This window comes from Rhipicephalus sanguineus, chromosome 11 (genome assembly GCF_013339695.2).
Source record: "Rhipicephalus sanguineus isolate Rsan-2018 chromosome 11, BIME_Rsan_1.4, whole genome shotgun sequence".
In the NCBI taxonomy this organism is placed as follows: domain Eukaryota; kingdom Metazoa; phylum Arthropoda; class Arachnida; order Ixodida; family Ixodidae; genus Rhipicephalus; species Rhipicephalus sanguineus.
The window spans coordinates 4,888,028-4,911,790 of NC_051186.1; the positions used below are offsets into that span (position 1 = coordinate 4,888,028).

A 23,763-nucleotide genomic window follows, 5' to 3' on the forward strand; every position below is an offset into this window, starting at 1 on the left:
CCACCTCTCAATCTCCAAGCGAGTACTCTGCCACTGCGCCACGCTGAATTTTTTTTCCTTTAATGCATGGTAATAATGCCATCAAATGTCGCCATCTATTACAACATAATTCATCGCTTTAGAATTACACTCACATGCACATATGCACAAAACACACATAATTTCACATAGTCCAAGGAATCTTCAAAAGTCCGGTAAACAGACACAAACGTCCAGAAGGCCAAGCCACTCCGGAACCGGATCAAAAGTCCCAGCAACACTACGCACGTTAGCTGCTTCTTCTCGAAAGACAGACCGTGTCGAGCGAGGTGGCTCAGCGTGTCTGTCAATCATGCGGCTTCTCCATAGCGAATATAGACCTAGCAGCATGATTAAATCATATGGTGCATTATTGTTGATGCTCTTTTTGAACGGCTGGAACCTCACACCATGCGATGTAATTGGAAATTCTTTTCTGAGGGTTCTCTTAAGAATGTCCCAGAAATGAAATGCATCACGACATTGAATAAAACAATGTTCGATTGTTTCAGGCTCGTTGCATAGCCTGCAATTTACAGACCAGGGCACGTATATCCCTTTTTCATGAAGCCATGTCTTTACAAGTAAAGTAGATGTGTGCAGCTTAAAGAAAAACGTTTTCACAGCTGGCGATATACACATTTTACGTACACGGCAGAATACATCATGACCAGAATGAGATAAATATTGCTGTCGGTAAACAGGTTCGGGGACAAGGGTGTTTACAAGTGCGGCGGTTAGCGTCTTTCTGTCCACGTTGTACAAGTACTCTAACGTGAATCTGGCTTTCAAAAACTGGACAGTGTCGACAATCGCTTTCAAGAAACCCCATAATTACGATTCTTCCGCCACTCTTGTTGTGACAAAAAGAAAAGGGAGATGGTGAGAAAGACGGTTCCGTATAACAAGCAGAAGAACCGGGTGACAGACATCTTTAAGGTAAAAAAATCGCAGCACCAGTTGTCGCATAAACAAATGCACAAGACTAAGCCCACCCTTTTCAAGCGGAAGAAAAAGGTTGTCCCTTCTCATGGCTTCCCATGATGAACTCCAGATAAAGCAGGCAAATATTCTGTGAAATGCCTGAATATGTACTCGAGAGCAGTGTAATACCTGTAAAATGTAGATAAGCTTTGAAGCAAGAAATATGTTGCATGCTTTAGCTTTTGCGAAAACGGAAAGGTCGCGTCCTTGCCAAGTGGACACCTTGCGACGGATAGTGGTTAACGCGGACGTCCAATGAGGACCACTATTACGGTAATTATCAAGAGGCACACCTAGATAACGGATCGGAGTGTCATCCCAATGAATATTTGCAAATACCGAGGGTGTTAGAGCCCACGTGCCCAGCCAGAATCCTCTGCTTTTATCGAAATTTATACTAGCTCCGGAAATTTCACAAAAACGTGAAACCTGTCGGCGCTTCCGTACAAGGGCTAGTCAATACAGTAAGACAGCGTTTCCTTTCATATTTTGATGTCGCGGATTCACGGAAGACGCGATCTTCCTTTCAAAATCAAGCGTGCTTCTTTGTTAGATACACACAAAGGGTTCGCGGCAACGAATGAAATGCCCAAAATGGGAAGAGTGCTAAGTGTCTTTAAGAATTCCCGTCTTAACTCCGAAAAATATCAAATGGACCGAGGAACAGGGTACAGTTTGACGGCTGTTAGTGTCGATTTTTAATAGTCGTTTCTCGCCCTTGCTACTGATCAACATGTACAGAAGCTCTACGATGACTCGTTCGATAAACACGCGCCTACATGAATTCATACGGGGTAGTTTTCTCGCGCGAGCGATAATATTATTGCGGAGCGGGCGTGCCTGTATTCTGATTTGCAGTTGCTATCGATCACTACAACTATAAAACCGCTCAGCAAAAACAAATGCAATTTGTTGAAAAAAGGTGCCGGTGTGTTCGTTCACTAACGCGTACCAGTTGACACGTATATGTTTTGACGTATGAGTCAGAGAAGTACCGGCGAGTGCGGCCGGCTGCTTTCGGTGAGCCTGCGTTCGTTGCTGAAAGCGAGTCGCATCGATGGTCATCGCTCCTTGTGCGGACACCGTACACAAGAAAAAACAGTTATTTTAAATTAACGGATGTCCAGACTATACAGTAATTCTTACACGTTGGAATTGCGTGTGCTTAAACCAAGAAGCGCCGGTGGCATGTACAAGGACTCGGCCGGTACGCTAGGCCTAACGCTCGCTGGGAGCCGCACTGGGTAGGACCGATCTCGGCGCAGATGAGTTGCGATGGTTGAAGTTTCTGCATTTCGGCCTCGGAACCTTTTTAACTGTTACCTAACGTATAGGTGAAGTAAGTGGAAGTGCAAGAATTGCCCGAGATGCGTTTCCGGTGCGGCGATATCGAACGACGGCTGTTTTTCTGGCCTCCGTTGGGAGGGGTCGCGAAGCCAGAGCTCATTTACTTCTTGCCAACTGCACGGCGATGTAACGATTTGCTCTGTATGTTCAGACCGACGCCTCGAGACTTATAAACGTTACAATATGAAGTCATTACCGCAACACATCACGGATGCAAAACTGATATATATGCGCGGCATGTACGAAATGTGTATTCATTGCTGCTATGTGCTCCGCAAAAATTAACGACGCTATTGGCACTGCATGAATAAAAAGAAGCATGCTAGAAAGAAAAATGATCAGCGGTGGATGCTCTTGGTTATTAACATATATTCTCCACATTCGACAGGGAAACATTAAATTGACCGTGATTTCACTTATCACGTATATCATGCAAATAGTGCGCATCTCATCGTCTTTCTCTGCCGATAGAATTTGTGACACATGTTTGGGACCCGTTAGTAGCATCTGGCGGTACCATCGAATCAAACATTCGATATTGAATCATACCAAAGCATTCCGCCGCGCACAATACTGAAAGCAGCGCGCGGCACTGGCAGAAACAGTACAGGCTCCAGTATGTGCCAGCACACGCCAGTGAGAATTCCAGCATCTCCAGTGCTTCCCAGTGAGCGCCAGCGTCACAGCGTCACAGCGGCAAAGCCAGTGCCGATACGATACTGATGTACTGATAGAAGATGGTCATTGGACTACGCGGCTCGGACTGGCAGGAGGTGAACGAAGTGATTTCTAGCTATTTTCGGGGTTCGTTCCAGTTTGGTAATAAAGGCGTGAATAAGCTTCTCGACGCTTACTCATTGGATGCATGTGGTTCAAGGTAAGGGGAGATCACCCGGCAAGTAATTCATAATGGCCTTTTTTCAAGCCAGATATTTCATCAAGGGAATATACTTTGCCCCACGCCTTCTTTATTGGACATATGCTATTACTGCTCATTCCAACGCTGTGGCGGCAGTATCATGTAACTCTCGCATTATATAGCGCTGCGGTCTCAAGCATGCGGTCCGCGGCTCGCGCAAGACTGTCATCGACCCGTTTTTTTTTTAATTTGCTTTATAAGCACGTTTGAAGCTACACAGTCATTACAGGCCTAAAGCATATTTTTTCTTGGGCCCCCATGCGGCTACCATGTGTTGATAGCACGGTTATAGTGAACTAGAACATAGTTCACTATAACCACGGTGTAAGATATATACTCTTTAGGTGGGGACACTTCTTGGCTAGCATGCGGAGCGCGTTTGACCAGATGAAGTAACAAAGGTGCGCGTCTGTTGGTCCGGTGACCACAGCGAGCACCTATCGGCGGGAATAAGTGACATATGAGCGCTCAGACGCACGTGTGATGCAAACAGCCCTACCCTTTATGTGGCGTCGCACCACGGAAACTCCCTGAACTAAGGCGAACCGACGGCGTCCATTGATGAGTGAACGTTTGCGCTGGGAGTGAAGAAAATAGAGGCGGCGTTGCTTTATCTGGTCGATCGCGTCTCGCCAGTGTCCTCACCTGAAGAGTATATATCTTACACCGTGGTTGATACAGAATCGTGAAATAGAACTTTATATTTCGGAATCGGCGCCCAGATTTTAGTCATTTTGGAGATAGGCATCGATATGTCTTTAGAATCTTGCCGCAAAATACCCTTCAGATATGACCCGTACATGAGATATGCGAAAGGTGTGTTTTTCAAGGGGCAACGTTAGCTGATATTTCGTACACCCTTGTTCCTCATAAAACTTCTCCAGATAGCTTGGTCCACGCAAAAAAAAACATTTCTTTTTTTCGAGATAACACGTGAAACATCCGTATATGCACAACGTATGTGGAATAAGCTTAAAATTTAGGCGCACGTTAAAGAACCCCAGGTGGTCGAAATTTCCGGAGCCCTCCACTACGGCGTCTCTCATAATCATATCATGGTTTCGGGACGTTAAACCCCACCACCTATTGTTAACATTATTAACTTAAAGAGACACCAAAGAGAACAATTTTTCAATCATCATTAAATTACGCATGTACAATTCCAAAATGACCACGCTCGCCTCGACAAGACTCTTGGTAAGCGAGAAACTGCGCAAAATGGAAATGCGGGTAGCGATGCCACCTTACGCCGTGACGTCACAGAAACTGACGGCGTCTACCGGGGCCCACGTAGCTCCAAATAGGCAAACATGAAGTACGTTGATTTCTGAGGGAAATTTCAGGAAAGTTTCAGGAAAGTTTCAGGAAATTTCATTGAGCCAATGTATCCAAAATACGCCAAGTACACTTTGAAAATGCTTGACGTCACGCTCGGAGATTTCAGCGCGAAATTTGTGAATGAAACTTTGACCTTGATTTATGAAGGTGAATCTTATGACGGTGAAATGAATGACATTCGAGTTCTCAGAGTGCACTTTATCACTCTCAACGGAATCAGTGTCTCACTTCAGTGTTTCTTTAAAAACTGAGCAAAGTCCTTGCCCGGCCCCACCCAAGGCCGCTACCTCAAATCCGGGCCCAACCCTAAGCCAGGAGCTTCAAGCCCGAGGCTGGCCCGGGTCCGCCGGGAAAACTACTTTACCCTGCCCGGGCCCGGGGTTTGGGTTGGCCCGAGCCCGCGCAGTTCTCTGTTCTACAGTCCTTCTGCTTCAAGTGTTATCGGTGCCTTGTATGATGGTTAATGTCGGCATTGCTAATTCAAAGAGCAATTTTAGTCAGTTCTGTTCAGCGTTGGCTACCAAGAGCTCTTCAATGCCAATAAACATTTGCCTTATATGTGGCCCACCCTGCAAATTGATATTTTGGAACTGTGTCGGGGGGGGGGGGGGGGGAAGGGTTACGGTGCATGCGTCGCTGTGTTGACTGCACACAACTTCGCAGCATCACAAACTATTCTGCCCTAAGCGCTGAAGTCATCGGCAAAAGTAAAAACGCAAGCCTGCCCATTTCTTCTCAAGGGATGTCCTGAATTCTTCTGTGGTATAGTGACTAAGTCTAGGTTGGTCTGTTTTCGTATTTAATAATTTGCTCTTGATCTCTTCATGCTCACGTCAATAATCGCCTTCAATAACTTGTCATCACTACATTTTTCCTTACCTACTACTTCTGTGTCCCGTACTACACTAGAGTATACTCACTCATTATGAAATCCATATCTCTTTTTTTTCCTCATCGTCGATAGGGTTTTACATGACCACTTTCTTTTTGTATGGTCTCTGAACGAAATCTTCACCATCCGGAGTTGCATTCGGTCTGTAAATTTCCCTAGGATTTCTTCCCTGGTATTCTTATAAGCTGATACCATCCTAGCGGAATGGTTGTTTTCCTTCGTGTTTTCTTCGTACTTTTGCGATATAAAACCAATGAATGCGGTGCACTGAGACTGCACTTATTGCATTGATAGTGCAAAATTATCCAAATCTCATAACCTCTCCACATCATGGCTGAGCGTATGAGCGTTCGGTTGTATTTATTTCATTTCTTTCTTTTATTGTGCGAAAGAAATTATATGGGCACTCTACGCGTGATTTTGCCGTCACTGTCGGCGCCACCGCGCCATTCTGTATATGTATAAGCGTATAAAAAACCTACAAAGAAAAATACCTCAGAAGAAAATCTTTCCGAAGCGCGCACCCGGGGATTCGAACCTGCGACCACTGGCTCCGTGGCCACAATGCATACATCCATACATACATGCATAACCACTCGGCCACAATGCATACATCCTCCAGGGCATTATCGGCTAGGTACTCATATACATTGCGCGGCGAGCTACTCGTATATTTCCGTCTATTTAGGCGCCTATATCTGAGTTTTCTGGTGGTCGGCTCCGTACTTTGCTATATACCATAATTGCGAAGGGGGAGATGAGTGTATGACGGACACGATTTAGAGACCATCACATGAAGAACGTAACATGCGTGTCGAGTGCGGAATGAAACCATTTCCCCTAGTTGCGTGTGACGCATGCCACGCATACCACGGCCCGCATACCACGCAAACCACGTACGCACAGCACGACCGCATATCAGCGTAGAACCACACCACATACGCATAACACGCACAGCACAACCTTGTACACTGTAGCATGGATAGGGGTGGGAAAGAGAACTGCGGGTGAGGAGGAGGGATGTGAGGTTTAGGAGTAGGCAAAAGAAGAGAGAGGGCAATATATTAGGAAAGAAAGAAAATGAAAGAAACAGGAAGAAGATGTACAAAGAGATAAACAAAGAAAGAAGCATGAAAAAATAAGAAAGAAGCAAAACATAAAAAAATAACTCAATCTGCGATCGCAAGGTGGCGGGGCTTGATTGCCAGCTACGCGGTTTAATCACATTGCACAGCTGTGGAACTAGCTGAATTTGTTTTAATTGTTGGAATTTTTTCTTTGTACGTTTTCCTTTACTACCACCTAAAGAGCGGGAAATTATTGTAGTTTGAGCACCCCATATACGCATTAGAAAAAACGATGTCATGTCCAATATGTAGGACACCACGGGGTTTTAAAGTTCGGTATGGTGTATTGTGATACTGTCATTGCATTCTATCTTTTTTGAAATTCATTCAGTACTTAGTACGGAGAGACTAGTATTTTAGTATAGAAAAAATGTCCCCCACTCTAAACAACCTAGCCGGATTTGATTAACATGTTAAATACACCAATACAATTTGACAGAAAAAAAACAAAAAATAGCAAAAATTTCAAAATATAAAGCTAACGAGGAAATAAAAACTTAGGCTGTTAAACTGTTTAGGAAACCAGTATCACATTGGTACATATAAAACGACGGAGATAAGGGACTGTGGTAGAGAATGATGCAAGCAATATTAAAAATGAGAGTTGAAGTTGTGTTTGAAAGACATATTTCATAAATGGTGAAATTTGGCTTTTGGTGACTGCCCGGGACAAAGCCTTCACTAACGTGGTAGGTCCTTCTCTGTGAGGGCCGGTCGCCAACGCAGCCATTTCAAAGATGCCCGGAGATATGGCTTCTTTTGGAAGTTACCAATGTGGAAGAGGCTCTTGAATTTGGGCAGACTTGTCTTTGCAAGGACGGACATTCCGGGAGCTGTGTGTACCCTCCCACTTCGGATCATGCCAATGAGGTGTCGTGCCAACTCACTGGAAGAGATTCCACCTTGGGTTGAAGGCCAACGATGACCCCACGTAAGGGGCACAAGATTGGGCCTGTCTTACTCCTGTGAAGTGTGCTCGTCACTGGTTCTCCGTGTACAACTGAAACGAATCTGTTTGGTGGACTGTGAACTTCATTGCCTTCGCCCTCTTGGTGAAATAGCCGAGCATCCGCCGCTGCTGTGGGAGGGAGAGGATTGCTGCCGCCGGATGGCTACCAGTAAAATAGGTGCAAGTACAGTCACCTGGGAGGGCACCTACCCTTCGGGAAAATGGTAGCATGGGACCGCCTCACCTAAAAATAAGGTTAACCTTTTTCTTGCACAACACATGCAAATGCCGTAAACATAGGTTGATAACATTATTATATGTAGCGAGTATGAAAGGTCCGAAAGCAAATTATTGCTCTCGTGACAAGCAGCTCTTCAAAGAGTTTGAATGGCCTTTGTCTGATTATTGGACTATCTCTTAGATTTAATATGGCGTATTGCCGCGTCCCGTTTACTGCACCAAAATTATTTTCGCCGAGACCTGCAACACCGAGCTGCGAAAACTTTGATTCGTTGCCATTATCTTGTAGCTCTCACATGCACCATTCACATAGAGCAGAAAACGCATTCAGGTCAATTATATATAGTCTCATTAATGAAGTCCCTTTACAAAATTGGAAAAAAAGTCAGGTTCATTTCTCTAAAAGAATAACAAGAAATCAGAAACTGGCACAAGCAGCACGGCTGTGGACCAGCATGCAATGCATTTAGGGCTCTCACAACCGCTGAGCCCTGTTATCCTATATTTAGGACATGAACGTTTCGTATCGCGATACCAATAGGACATGAATATAGCAAACTTTAGGGAGCGCACCATTTCTGATAAGCTCATAAGCATCTGAGAAACAATAAAATAGTTAACGATAGCCACTGAGAGTAGTTATAAAATATAATGTAATAAAAACTCGCTTGCGCCTCTCGTGGTCTTTTTCATCTTTGTTCATGTCGCTTGCAGCATTGTAGAATTCCGAGGAAGAGGATGATAAAAAGAACGCATGGCAGATCCACTGCTATTCCCCTAAGGAACCAACCAACCAAACAACTGTGAAACCCCAGGAAGTGCGTTGCACGGGTCACCCAGCGATTCCCGTTCGTAGAGTTCCCACTGCTCCGTTTAACAAAGCGTCAATAACGCAACTGTTTGACGTAAGCATGTAGCGTTTCCCTGGTACAAGTAAAATATTGTTCGGCAGATTCACGAACTCAGTGCGCTACATGTGCGCTACTTTTTTGGTGTGCTTATCTACTTCCTGGTTGTTACGGCACTTGAGATACACGTCGTCTGTAGGGAATTCCGTCAGGTGGTTTCCCCCATCAGATGTAGTCACGTAGCGACGCAGCGCCACGCCGACGCAGAGGCGGCGCAGTGGGAGGGGCATTCGCTCGCTCAGCAAGGTGGTGGCGCCTTCTCTTGTGCCCTTCCGGAGTCAGCCCCACGTTTCTCAAACATTTTAGCGATCTTTACTTAAATATTGCGATTTCTTCTTGGCTATTTCTGTTATTCATGTTACCTCAGACCTTGTTTGTTCATTTTATTCCGGGTTTGAGCCTTGCTAGCCTTGTAATGACCTGTATTGAGCGCTTTACCGTGAGCGTGCTTATGCCACATGAGATGGTTGGATCCACACAAGGCGGTCGCCTGAAGTGCTCATCCGCACTTTATAACACGTTGCCGTCGGTACCGTTACCTCCCATTGACTCGGACCACGAAAGCGTTTTTTGTAGAATTAATTTATCAGGCAATCAGATCGTAGTGGCTGGAGTGTACAGGCCGCCTGGTGCTAATCCCAATTTCTTGTTAGATCTGTACGATCACCTAGACAAATACCGGAATCAGAACCTAATTATTGCCGGAGATTTTAATCTTCCCAGTATTGATTGGTGTACGTTGACATGTGGCCCCACTGATGTGACCAGTTCAGAAACTTTATTGGACATGATGCTGGCATACAACTTATGCCAAACAGTCCTGCTTCCTACACGTGTAACTGCTACATCCTCTTCGATCTTAGACCTAGTCCTATGCTCCACTGGCCTTGGTGAGTGTACAGCAGAAGTCCACGAAGGCATTTCAGACCATAGCTTAGTCTACCTTACGTGTGTCCTTCGACGTAATCCTCACTCATGCAACCCTAAATCGATAAATGTTAAAAACTACGATGCAGCTGACGACTCAAATATTATGCTCCATTTGGAAGACACCCTTTTTTCTTTATGTGATGATAACGTCAACACATTGTGGACAAAGTTTAAAAGATGCTGCCAGCATTGCATTGATACCTTCGTTCCAGATAAAATTAAAAGGATAGGTCGAGATAACCCGTGGATAACGAGAGAAATTATTCAGTTAAAACGTAGAATAAAACGTTATAGAAAACAAAAATATGACAGGACCCTTATCTCAAGTTTAGCTCTCGATCTACAGCTTAGGTTACAAGAATCAAGAGAGCGCTACTTTACTGTTAAGCTCGGTCGCTTTGTGACAGAAAATCCTGCCAAATTTTGGCAGTTTTTGTCCCAAAAAGATTGTCGCAAAATAAATCAAATTTTTGTGAACGGGAGTGCCCTTACCGATAAAAAAGAAATAGCTGAGTCATTCAACATGTTTTTTCAAAGTGTTTTTACGAAGCCATGCTCTCCGATGACACAGTCGCTTTCCGAAGAATTCTACGATAACAAAAATATTAACACAGTTAGTATATCTACTGAAGGCGTGACTGAGCTTCTCCTTCGCTTAGACATTAAGAAGTCACCAGGACCGGATAATATTCCAAACGCCTTTCTCAAAAGATATGCAGTACAAGTGGCTCCCCTTTTAGCAACAATTTTTCAGAAGTCTATCGATACGGCCACGTTACCTGACGACTGGCGTGTCGCAAAAGTAATTCCTGTTTTTAAAAAGGGTTCCCCATTACAGATAGATAACTATCGTCCTATATCCCTAACTTCTTGTTCCTGTAAAATGCTTGAGCATATATTAGCAAAATACATAAATGATTTTTTAGCGCAGAAACACGTAATAACTGATGCACAACACGGCTTCCGACATGGCTACTCCACTGTAACTCAATTAGTCACAACAGTTCATGAATTTACCAAAGTTCTTGACAAAGGTGGTCAGATTGATCTAATACTATTAGACTTTTCCAAGGCATTTGACAGGGTAGTGCATTCAAAGTTAATATCAAAAATGAGAGCAATTGGTTTACCCTTGCACATTATTCACTGGGTTAAAACATACCTATCAAATCGAAAACAATATGTAAACATTGACGGATCCAGTTCGCGGTTCTTAGATGTGTACTCAGGTGTTCCACAGGGGTCCGTCTTGGGACCACTCCTCTTTAACATTTATATTAACGACATTCAAGATGTAGCGGACTCGTCTGTTTGTTTGAAACTATTCGCAGATGACTGCGTCATATTTATGCCTGTAAATTCTGTATCTGACCAGATCACCCTGAATGGCACTTTACATAAATTGGCAGAATGGTGCAATAAATGGGAAATGGTAATTAACCTGCAGAAAACTGTGCACATGAGCATCACTAACAAATGCAACAAACTTCCTTTTACGTATCATATAGGAAATACCCCTCTTGAAGAAGTTCAGGCATGCAAATATTTAGGAATAACATTAACTTCCACTCTTAACTGGTCGACCCATATAAACAACATAAGCTCCACAGCCCGAAAAAAATTAGGCCTTCTGAACCATAAGTTGGGCGAATCCCCTCCTTCCCTCAGATTGATGACATACAAAACAATGATTAGACCTTCCTTGGAATACGCCAGTGCTGTTTGGGATCCTTACACCCATGTAAACATAGAAAAACTCGAAAAAATTCAAAGGTTAGCTGTCCGCTATGTTTACAAACGTTTCAGACGTCTTGATTCACCTTCGGCTATGTTACAGTTAGCAGAATTACAGCCACTATCTGAAAGGAGAAAAGAGGCACGTTTGAAGTTTTTGGCTTCTGTTTACTTTGGTAAGCTTGGAATAAAAACTGACGGTTACTTGAAGAAGCACATCGGTCGAGCCTCACGACACAAGCATAGTCATTACATCGAGCCTGTATTCGCAAGAACTAACTTGTATAAATATTCATTCTTCCCGCGAACAATCACAGAGTGGAATTCATTACCATCCACATCACCCGTGCTACGTAGTAATGTTTGATTTTTTTTCCCTTTTGTGTGTCTCTTTATGTACACCCTCTCCTGCTTGGACTACTGTCTGCAGTATTGTACAAAATAAATAAAATAAAATAAATAAATATATACCATCTGTTCTGGCACAGATGTATTGAGAATGCGTAAGACTTTTCCTTTAATTTCTGAGTTACTTACGTCACAGTTTATGGAGATTTTTGTTCCTTTATTTTTTATAGGACTTCAAAGACTAAATGGTTAGACACCAACGAAAAAATGAAAAACAAAGTAAAACGTTGGCTGACTGGGTTCCAGCCATATGACCTCGCGATTGGAGTGTCTTACCTACTGGGCTAGGCACCAGCTCCTGCAAAAGATAAAAAAAATTACACCATATCCCGCTAAAGGGGACCATGAGGTGATGCGAAGCCGCAGCACTTGCACGAAGACATTCCGTTGGCGTTCGTTGGGCATGCTACCGAACTCGCGTCGTGAGACGCGAAAAGGAACACTACGCGCGTCTTGACTTCCCTCTATAGCCTGGCCGTTAATTCTCACAGGGCGAGCGAGGAACGCGGTCTACAGGCGCGCGAGAGGGGCGCAGCGTAGGAGAGGAGAGAGAGGCGGAGGGTACGTGCACGCGCTGGCGCTCATCGTGGAGAGAATTTCGGCATGTCGAGCCCGCATTTCAGAGGAGTCAACCGAAGCAAGCGCTGGACAACGCGCACAGCGCTCTACCCGCTTGAAGGAGAGGAGACTAGAGGAGGAGAGTGGAGCATGCGCCGCGAGAGCAGAAGCGAGAACGTAGGAGAAGCACAAGCAGCTGCTGGGAGAGAAGTGCAGAGAGTAACGCATAGCTGTTGGAGAGAGGGAAGGAGGAAAGTCGCTCATGCGTAGTTTGAGTGCGGACTACCAGGCCGCGGGACATACCCCCGAGCAAGAGATGCTTCGCATCTAAATACTTAGAGGACGCTTGAGCTTGGCCTTTAAGAGCTGAACGCGACAGTGTAATTGTGCCCGTGCACATCGTCTTCTCAAACGCAAGCCTAGCTTTGGTTCTCGGTGCATGCCTAAACGGTGATGCCAGGAAACAAACGTCTGTGCGCGTAAAATACGCTCTTTCTAACTGTCCTAGAATGCGTACTGCAAGTAGAGCTGCGCAGTGCCTACTACGCCATAATTCTTTCTTTTGCAATTCATCGAATGGCCCACTACGCGTCCGTAAAGTTAACACTCTGACCTGCGCAGCTGTTAACATTCTGAAACAGGTAAAAAGCAATGGCGTGGCTCTGTACCAATAAAGTACAATCACATTATTTGTGCTCTTATTGTGCATTCTAATACTCAGTGTAATAAATCCCATGAAAAAAAATGGCGTGTCTCTGTGGTAGAACACCTGCTTGCCATGCAGAAGGCCTGTGTTCAATTTTCATTCGAACCGATGATTTTTATTATTTGTTTTATTTCCATCTTTCTCGACTTTTTTGCTCACGGACAACGCTGATTTATAGCTACGAACCAACGACGCCCACACCGGAATTTCTGCGAAACAAGCTATTTAACGCCATCACATTATTATATGTCAATAATTTATACCAGCGCAGGTGATGCCCATTTTATGAGCCCATAAAGACGTGTGACACGGATGAACGATCAGCATGCGGTGGGTTGTGTAATAGGGATGATGCGTTCTGGCAGATTCGCGACAGCGCCCACGACAGAACAGCGGCGCGCAGGAACGCTGAAGGACAGAGACATTACCGCCTACGGCGGGAACATAAACAAACTAGAGGCACAGCTGAGCGTGCGTTGTAATCTCTATTCTACTGCTGGCTAAATTCCGCGCATGCGTCTGGTCGTCAAAAGAAGCAAGGTGAAAACAGCAGCAGCATCACCGACGACAGAGCTGAACACTCAAAACACTGCTTGTACCTAATTTGTGAAATACTTCTCTCTTTGCCCCTCTTCGCCCTCTAATTAGTATAAATACAACTGGACATCATAATGTTGCACCTTATTTTGTCCGGCCGTTCATGTCGCGCTTCCCACCTTCTACTGAGCCTTACTCGTACTGAAACAACGACACTCTTCAAGGGATCACACGTGAGTACGTGCCACATGGATCGAAAGCTATGACTCATTCGCGAAATCTCTTTTTTCGGGTTTGCCGTGGCCTGTAGCTATGTGAAGTTTGTGTGTTCTTAGACATGTTCTAGAGGCGACTAAACGGTTCGGCTTTCACAGCGAAAGCTGTTATGAGATCACAAGACCCTGCACAGGCTTCATATCAGGGGAAAGAAACCTATACAAACAAATAAACCCTATAACAAACGATCCCATACATGCTTAATGCTGGGAAGGAACACATTAACATATCTACTGTAGTGTGGTAGAAGAGTGTAATAACAATCAGGCATCACACAACGAAATTCTGTAACCAGGCGTCACACAATGTGAATTGCGCAACGAGTGGGTTGTTTAATGCTTCCAACCAATCACAAAGGCCTCTCCCGTAATTCTTCATCGTCATCAGCCACAGCGTCAACAACGTGCACATAATACCTTACATGTGTTTAGCGGGTACCACGGCTCTCCACAGAATGACGAAAGATTGCACAGTGGCTGCTTCGCTACTTCACAAAAATTATGACAATTTATAGCGTAGTGGGTTCGTCGCAAGTGCACTTCTATTGGTTGCCAAGGAAGCCCATAAAGCTCCAATGATCCATTTCCTCAAGGTCTCAATAAAGTTAATTCCCTCTCTCTCTTTCTTATGTTCACGTAGGTTATAAAGTGTGGTGGGAGAGTTAAATAACGACCGGGCGTCGCACAATGCGAATTACTCAACTAGTGGGTCGTTTAAAGCTTCCAACCCATTACAAAGGGTTCAGCCATTATTCTTCATCGTCATCAACCGTCGCATCAACAAAGTACACATAATGCCTTACAGATGGTACCTCGTTTCTCCACAGAATGAAGAATAATGGCGCAGTGGGTGCTTCCCAACTTCGCAAACATAATATTTGTGGCGTAGTGGGTACATTGCTAGAGTACTTGCCCCAGGACTGTTTATAACGGGCTCTAGAAATGCCGCTCTACCAGCTTTCACTGTTAGTGTGCTGCGCTTTCCGCGCAGGCCTGGCGTTTTTTACATTAGCTAGGCTACATCACTTTACACTTACGTTTTAAGAAATGAATGTTTACCGTAGCGTTCGTATGTTTTGTTAAGACGATAGCCTTAGATCCCTGATAAAGCGCGAAACTGACCGGCGTCCCCCTTTGGTGGCGCCAACACGAGTGATGCAAAAAAATCATCTTCACGAGATGACCTCACCATATCACGTCGACAGGACGCCTCAAATTCCCGAAATGGGTGACGTCACTATGACGCGATCATGGCGTCGTATAACGTGACGTCATTTGATGCCGTCATCACATGACATGATTTTTTGGTCAATGGTGGGCCGATCCCGCAGGCAGTGTCAAACAAGATGGGGGGGGGGAGCTTAGAATGCCTCCGTTCCTGGAGGCATTGGCAAACCACGTTAGCAGCAAAAAGCTTTCGGAGGTGGGTGACGGAGGCTCAATACATTGGCTTAGAAGAAAAAGAAGAAAATGGCGTTCGCCTTCGAGTCGACTAAGACGTATGCATAAGGGACCCTGTCAGTTTTTGTTTGAACGCAGCAGCTCAAGTACTGCAAAGTGCAGTTATTGGCTAAATGTCGTAGGCTAAACTACGCCCCATCTGAATGTGCCGCTTTTGTGAGGTCAGTGCAGGAGAAAGAAACATGTTTCATTTGCAAAGGTCAGTTAAGCTTGCTTAAAAAAGCGTTGCTGAAGTACATTTGTACTCACGTCACTAATGACCTTTCTAAGCTTGGACGCCTTGCTCGCAAAAGGTTACTGGAAGTAGATGAACTACATCGAAAACAAGTTAATAAGATTCTTATTAACTTGCCAGTAAATGTGATCACGTTTCTAGCGCTCGAGAATATAAACTAGTACCACAGTTTTCAATCATGTTTAGGTTTTTCCTCCTCTAAAGGCTAACACCTAGACGCTGGTCTGCTCTGGCAGGCATTTCATGAGTGCCGTCACAAGGGAACCGAGCTGGCGGGGGCGTTGCCGTGCTTGACTGAGCCCGCGTCCTGGGCACAGGGCATACTCGATGATTAGTGAATGCTCGGTGTTTGGAGAATTATTGCACACTGCCAGAGGAATCAAGTCCGTTAGAATATAACCTGGCGTATGCCGCATCACCCATAATAAATTGGCCATCGCTTGTCCATATCTATGTCCTCGCACTTTCGCTAATTTCTTTTTGTTCTGCAAGCGCTCTCTTCTTATATGTAGCTGCAGAATATAACTGGTGTCTTGGTTTATTTTTGCGGGGGTAGTCAATGTTGACTATGATATGATCAATGTTGACAATGATAAGGTACATCTGGCGCCTGCAGAAACTGTTTTAAACTTATTGCGCTTCCTGCAACGTCTACTTGATGGGCCGGACAGCGGTTGGATGGCGCTACTACATAAATAAAAACTACTTTATGGCTCAGTACTTCCACAGCCTTCTTCAACCCCCAGAATAGGGGCATACTGGGGACGCCTTCCAGTTTTCAATTGCTAAAATAAGGCGATTGGACGTGGTTCTTGGCGAGAAGCCAGTAAAGACAGCGAGAAAGCTGTCACTTCTTTCTGGTTTCACAATATCTCCCTGAAGCTTTTCATCGCGGCATTAAACATAGGGAATGGCGATCAAAGATCTCCTGATAGGTGGGCGAGTAGGTTTGGTTTCATAATGAAGGGACAAGAGGGCAGCGCTATAACGAATGCAAAGGACGAGATACACAGCGCGTGTCTTGTCTTCATCTCGCCCTTTCTATTCATTCTAGCACTGCCCCCTTGTCCATTTGTAAAGATATTCTGTTGCAACTAAAGAAGAAGCAGGAACATGAAAAGGAGCCCAGCAATCGATAGCTCTATATTCCAGTGAGACTAACACTGCACGGCACATTGTTAATTTCCGGTTTTATGTATACAATTGATTATAGTCCCTCTCGGAAGTTTCTTGCAGTATAGACGTTGCAGGGCAGCTTAGGAAATAGGGAAGGCGAAAATGACTCAAGATGCATTTATCCGTGCTGCGTAGGCTCCGTGGCGTGTCCTCTGCGTCTGCACACAGGATTTCGGCGACTAAACCGAGAAGAAGGAAGCGCTGGGAAAACAAGATGGCAGCACCACGCGTTCGTGGTGCTCTCCGCCTCGAATTGATCGAGTAGTCGTCGCGTACTGAGAGGCCCCTTAGGGGGACCCTGCAATACATTTTGAATGTAGTTTGGAAATGCGGGCGTAGTCAATTGTGTAAAAATGTGCGCCAATTATCATTACACTTCGCGGAGCACTGGGTTTGGAATTTTCTCTCACAAACAGTCAAAGGTCACTCGCTACCTTCGCAAACTACTTATGCGAACGGATAGGCTGTAGTCGTAGGAACACACCGTCATTCGCTGATTTCATGATCTCGCAATTATCCTAGGTACTATTCATATTTCGTGTTTCGAGTTCAATAACTAGAAATCAGTTCCAGAAGGACTTTCGACGGCTCACCGCGTCTCGCGTATTATGGCGGCGCTCATTTCGGCTCTCTAGGCAGTGGCAAGCAAATCTACAGCCCCCTCTTAGGGCAAGCGTATCACGCGGTCCTCAAGTACTCAGGACCTTTCTATACGCAGGGAAGCTCGAAACATGTGCTAGAGCAGTCGCTAAGCGCACAGCACCCAGCGTCTTGGTAGAGGCCATATATGTCAGCAAAACTTCATAGGCACTTATTCAGTTGAACGAAGGACGCAGCTTCTGATAACGTGTCAGCAACAAAAACACATGAATTGCACTGCCTCTGGATGGCTCTGTAAGCAAGTTTATCTATTGGACAAGGAGAGCAAACCTCTTCTCCAAATTGAATACTCAAACATTGCACTGTGGGAATAGGTGCCTTCTTCACAAACTAGATAGTCTGGAAGACTTCCAACTTCACCTCAGGCCGATAATTCCGTCTGTTTGTGAAACACACCTTAAAATGCACGCACAAATTTTCATATAAATATTTCCCCAATTACCAATTTGCCGAAAGGACGGCTGCGGTGGCTACGCGGCTGAGTGTTCGCTTCCAATGCGGCAATTACCGTGTTCGATTGCCAGTGTCGATCGGGAACCCACCAGTTTTCGTAGGAGTACATCGACCAGACGCTCGGTTGTTTGTGGGCACTCATTTCGAAAACTGGCACCATGAGGTTCTCCAAAGGCCCCTAGGAGCGCCCTAAGCCATCACAACCTTGGGGAAATAGTCGAGCATCTGCCGGTTCTGTGGAAGGCCGAGCATTGCGACTGCCGGGTTCCTAGCAATCAAATAGGTAGAAGCGCGCTTCCAGCCTGGTGCTTGGCGGAACGAAGTGCATAGTCACTTGGGTGGACACCAACCTCGTGGCAAATTGGCGGCTTGGGACCGCCAGACCTAAAAATAACGCCACCCTCAGATTTTTTTTTCATTTTCTTCATACGACTCTATACGTATTCTTGACCTGAAGTTCTACCTCAGCCAAAGCAGCGCCTGCTGGGTATATGCGCCGCGCTCGATGAAGCAGCTACTATTCTTCTCTTTGGCTCATTCAAGGATCGTCAAGCGCGCTACCGAACTACGAGCCCTAAAGAATGCCCTCACTAGCTCCTCTCACCGTGATGTCACCCACTGCCTCGGCATCCAAATGCAGTGCCTCAGAGCAAGTGGATTCCTGAAATTCCTTCGTCCATGGTAGATGTTCTCGTCCAGGAGATCATCTTTCAAGATAAAACCTTGGCCTGAACTCGCCAAACCGAAAATGGCGCTCATCCCCTACGGGCCCGCAGTTTACCCCCGCGTCAAAGAAGTCGCTGGAAGTGCTGGTATGCATGACGTTTTCTCAGAGCCCCCAAATTGAGAGTGACAATTCCTGCTGGAAGAACCACGTTTCGCGCATTGTGGAGTGCCGAACGGGGGTTGTCTACGAAATCCCAACTAGTTTTGACAAAACGTACATAGGCCACACTGGAAACTGGCTTGACGACCATCTGCGGGAGCACGCCAACAACGGAAGAAGCATGATAATAATAATCTAGTCCGTGTGCGTTCGTCGTGTCTGTGTTTTCAAGCAGCGCTGCTTTTCTTCATGAGCGTATGACGTTGCATTGTCCCGTAGGGCAGCGATCAGTCGATACGATGAGTCTCCCAGATCCCAGAACATACTTTTAGGCAGCTGCTACCCAAGCGGGGCTTTTAAGCACCTTCACGTAAAAGAAAGCTTACGCTACAATAATGACATTTGAAATTGTCGTTTTTAGGTAAGGGCTGCTCGTGGACACGTGCCAAACACAGTAGATAGCTACTGCTTAAAGCATACTTTCTATGTCAGCAGTGACCGCACATTTTCAAGTTTATTCACCTAGGGAAGTGGTGTTGTGAGAGAGGCTGTAATTAACTGCGCATTATTGTAGATGAACATGAATACTACACTTCTGCCACGCACTATTTTTTACTCTTTCACTGCAGCTTGGCTATAATATAATCGTGGTAGGGGGCGATGAAAAAGCTTTTCGGACAAACCCGCAAAACATGGATGTGTTTTTTTTACAAATATAAACAGGGAAAAAACCAGAGACTAGTGTAGACGTTTTCGGATGTAAAATATCTGTAGACTTGAACAGTACTTTATCCACACCATCTCATCCTCTAAGCTGATATTCATTCTCTCATATAAAATACCTCGAAAGTCCAATGCCCGAACACATTAAAAGTTCTGCCACATATAGGTTAAATAACTAGCGGGAGATGTATCTTGAACTTCACATGAAACTTCTCGGCTCACACCTTTACCACTGTGCGGCAGTCTATTATTCTGCTGCTTCGAGTGCTTCAAATATATTAGACCCACTTCGACATTTGGGCACCCACCTTTGCAAGCACTTTCTGTGGATTCAAGTCAACGACTCCTCGTTTTTCAAATGTCTTACCCCCGTTTTTACAGATGAGCTGCTATGCTCGAGGTTTGCCGTGCGTCGTAGAAAGAAAGGTATGATCATCACAAACCAGCACGCGCTCTTTTCTTCTTCATCGTCGTCGACCACTTCCTATTCTGGTAGGATCTCAGAACACGTGCGCCGATTTGTGCGTTGTCGGCAGCAATAACTCTGAGGTGTGAGAGAACGAGTCCAGAGAGAGAAAAAATGAGAAAGAAATGGAAAGGAAGAGACGCATGCGGGTTCTTTAACGTGCACCGAAAAGTACACGGGCCTCTAGCATTTTCATCTCCATCAAAAATGCGGCCGCCGCGGAGAAAGAGATGAAAGAGGAAGATAGAAAGGGAAAGAAATATAGACAAAGAGAGAAATAAATAGAAATAAACAAAGAAAAAAAACCCGCAAATACAGACAGACATTCGCGATTCTCAAGCAAAAGCTACCCACAACGTAGCAAAACCTTACAACGTACGAAACCAAGTTACGACATAGCAAAACCTACTTACCAATATGTAAAAACCTAGCAACAACCAATTACAACATATCAGCCACCGGCGTCAACCTAGAGCCTATAGGATTGACCAGCTTCGCTTTGGCAAGCTTGGTGCAACTTAGTGCAAAGTTCTCGTATATTTTTATTATTTTTGATAGCATATGCCGCCCCAGACATGTGGAAAGACAAGAGAGAACAAGACGGCATCTCAGCAATGCATGCAGCCAAGTGGGCTGGAAGCAACAATGTACTGCAATCGCTGTTTCTTATCCTTAAGCGTTAAAAATGAGTGGCCCGTGTGAGATCTTATATATCATATCATGCGAGCCGGAGCACAGACCGTGTATACACTGAATTTGCGCCATGAACGATGCAACTTGTTTTTAACGGCAAAGCTCTTTGACCTCCAGGTATGTCGGCGTAGTGTAGACACAAAACGCAGGGGATATGCGCCACAGAAAGCGGGTATGTGGCAAGGAATTCCCAGCACAGAATAGTCATGCATAGTAATGCATAGTATAGTACAGCAAGGGGGTGGAAAAGGGAAGTGAGGGTAGGGAGGAGAGAAAGGAGGAGGTTGAGAGTGTGAAGCATAGCATAGCCTTGTACAATATAGCATAGCCAGGGGAGGGAAGGAGAAGTGAGGGTGAGTGAAAGGAGGATGGGAGCAGGTAAAACATTGCATCGCCATGTATCAACGTACAGCAAGGTGGTCGGAAAGTGAGGGTGAGTAGGAGTGTTGTGAGGATGAGGAGGAGGGGAGAGAGTAAAGCACTGCACGGGCCCGGGCCGACCCGAAAGGCCGGGCCCGGCGCGGGCCGGGCCGGGCCATCCGAGTCGTTCTCCGGCGGACCCGGGCTTGAAAGTTCGGGCCTGGGCCGGGCTTGATGCTGCGGGCCGAGCCGGACTCGGGTCCGCTCATTAAAAGGCCTAATTGGGGCCTTCGAGCACACGCGAACGTTATGCATTGCATGGTTTTTCTGTGCCAAGCTGAAGTGACGTGCAAAGAGCTGGCTCTTAGTAAAGCTTAGCAAAGAAATTGAAAAACAGTTGAAGTTCTATTTCTTTTCATCAGTGTAGATATATATATATATATCTATACTGGTGTGTTTATTTCATGCTGTATGCTCATAAATTCATTGGTATATATATATATGAGCGCTTATCCCTTCTTGTGAAGCTTCATCCCCTTCTCCACTTTCTTCATAAGCATTAACTTGTGCGAGAGACCGGAGATCGTGGCCACCTGTTTTTAGTGAATGTGCCGTTGTACACTCTTCCCGGACATTTACTAAGCTTTTTGAGTTGACTGCTTTTCGGCGCTTATCGCTTCTTGTGAGGCTTCATCCCCTCACAGGCTTCAGGAGGGGATGAAGCCCCTCCTGAAGCTCCCTCTCGGCTCGGAGAACGATTATATAAAAGCGCATCGAAGCCTGGTAAATTTCATCCTGATGAAGATCGGTCTCCGATCGAAACATCGACAAATAAACAGCTTTTTAGAAGCGTATACCTTTTTCCTAATTATTTTACGGCAACCGAAGACAGACTCTTCATAATCTATATATATATATATATATATATATATATATATATATATATATATATATATATATATATATATATATCTATACATATATATATATATACAACAACCGTCATCTGGCCCATTGTTAGTGTTCTAACTTTTACGCTGGTGCACATGTATTTACTTTGATCATACAATTTTGGCCTATCAGGTCAAGCATACGAACATTATATATATATATATATATATATATATATATATATATATATATATATATATATATATATATATATATATATATATATATATATATATATATATATATATATATATATATATATATATTGTAAAGGACGAGATAGAGACAACGCCCGTTCCTGGGCCAAGCTGTTCTATTCTCCTCTCTTCTTCCTCTGCTTCCTCCCGCTAGCTGTCCCCGCGTGCCAGAGCCCCGGTGTCGATCTTCGTCATCACACTCGGCCATGACTGCAAAGCGCGCGGAGACGTTGACAATATTTCAGGTGGACGGTGCTGGCTGAATCGCGCTGGTCGGACCCGACCACGCGGCAACTCGGTCAGGAGATCCGCCAGAAACGTGTCCGGTGGGCGACACTGGCTGTTTCGTGGTGGTCGGCCCCGACCCCGCTTCAGCATAGTTGGGTGGTCTGCTAGAAGTTTCCCTGGCGGGCGACACTGGCTGTGTCGCGGTGGACGATGACCTCTGCCACGCTGCGACTTTGTATGGGAATTTCTCCCATTGGCCTGTCGTGTACGCAATTGGCAGCGTCGAACTACTCGAAGTTTCCGGCCAAGAGACTTCTCACAAAGTGTCTGTAGTTGCTCGGGTGGGTGGCAATTACTGTTTCGGCATGGTGGTAGGCTTATCTCGAAACGCTGACGTTGGTCCCACCGCAGCGCTGAACGTAGTACAGCATTCGTAACTGTCGCGTGTCGGGCTATGTGAGGTCGGGCGCAGTTATCACGGTGGGTCGAGCTGGCGCTTCCTGATGAAGGGTCACGTGAACAAGATGTGTCCCTGGAGGGAGCAGTGTCGTCAACAGGGCAGCTGGTTTGCGGTGCCAAGTCTCTGACGATAATGACGCCTGGCTGGTCAGGCATCTCGTTTGCGACATCTGGATGGCCTACTTTGTGAAGTGGGATGGCGTAGGTCGCGTTACTGGCGATCGTGGTCTGGTAGTCTTCATGGTCGTGTCGTTCATCTGGCATGACAGGTGGGACCGCCTGTATATGTTCTGACGACGATGAACGACAGGGCAGTTTCTTCGTTTGCGGAAGGTCTGTCGGCGATATGCTCGTTTGCGGAAGGTCTGCCGGCGATATGCTCATGTCCATTACCGACGCAGAGTCCTTGACCTGCAGAGGAGGGGCAGGGCTGCTTCGGTAAGCGTCAAAATCAACGACATACACCGTCGATGGACAGCAAGGCACCGTTGCAGCCTCAAGGTTGTGGCCCTCCAGAACGCCGTCCTCGGTGGAGGTGTTAGACGCACCGAAGGTACCGGGCAGCAGGCCGAAAGCGGCAATTAGGGCTGCACTCCATGCTGCCCAAGACTGCTGCCTCACGCCTTCATACCTGTGCCACGCCGCGGCACCTTCCCGAAGGTGGTCTACCGCCATGGACCATTTCTGCGCCTCCGTCCAGGCTTCGCGATCTCCCAGGGCGTTGACGGTCGCCACCCATTTTTCGGCGTCGTCCTGGAAGCCGCGGAATTCCGGTAGTACAAAGGTAGCCTGGGATGGTGATACGGCAGGAGCGAAACGGCAGAGTGTGTGCGCGAAGTCACCAAGTTGGATAGAGACCTGGCTGAGGGTAGACCGGAGCTCTCTACGTTGCTCAGGCGAGCTGGCCTCGAGGTCTAGCGAGATGGCTACGTCCAACATGGTGTTGATGGCTGTCAGTGCGGGAATTATTGGAGGAACCAGCGCAGAGCTCGACGCTGTCAAGGC

The 23,763-nt window shown here is 45.8% G+C and overlaps 1 pseudogene; it reads right to left on the reverse strand.

Annotated features, from left to right (window-relative positions):
• Window positions 1-183: 183 nt before the first annotated feature.
• LOC119374243 (uncharacterized) lies at window positions 184-23,356 on the reverse strand (annotated as a pseudogene).
• Window positions 23,357-23,763: the final 407 nt, after the last annotated feature.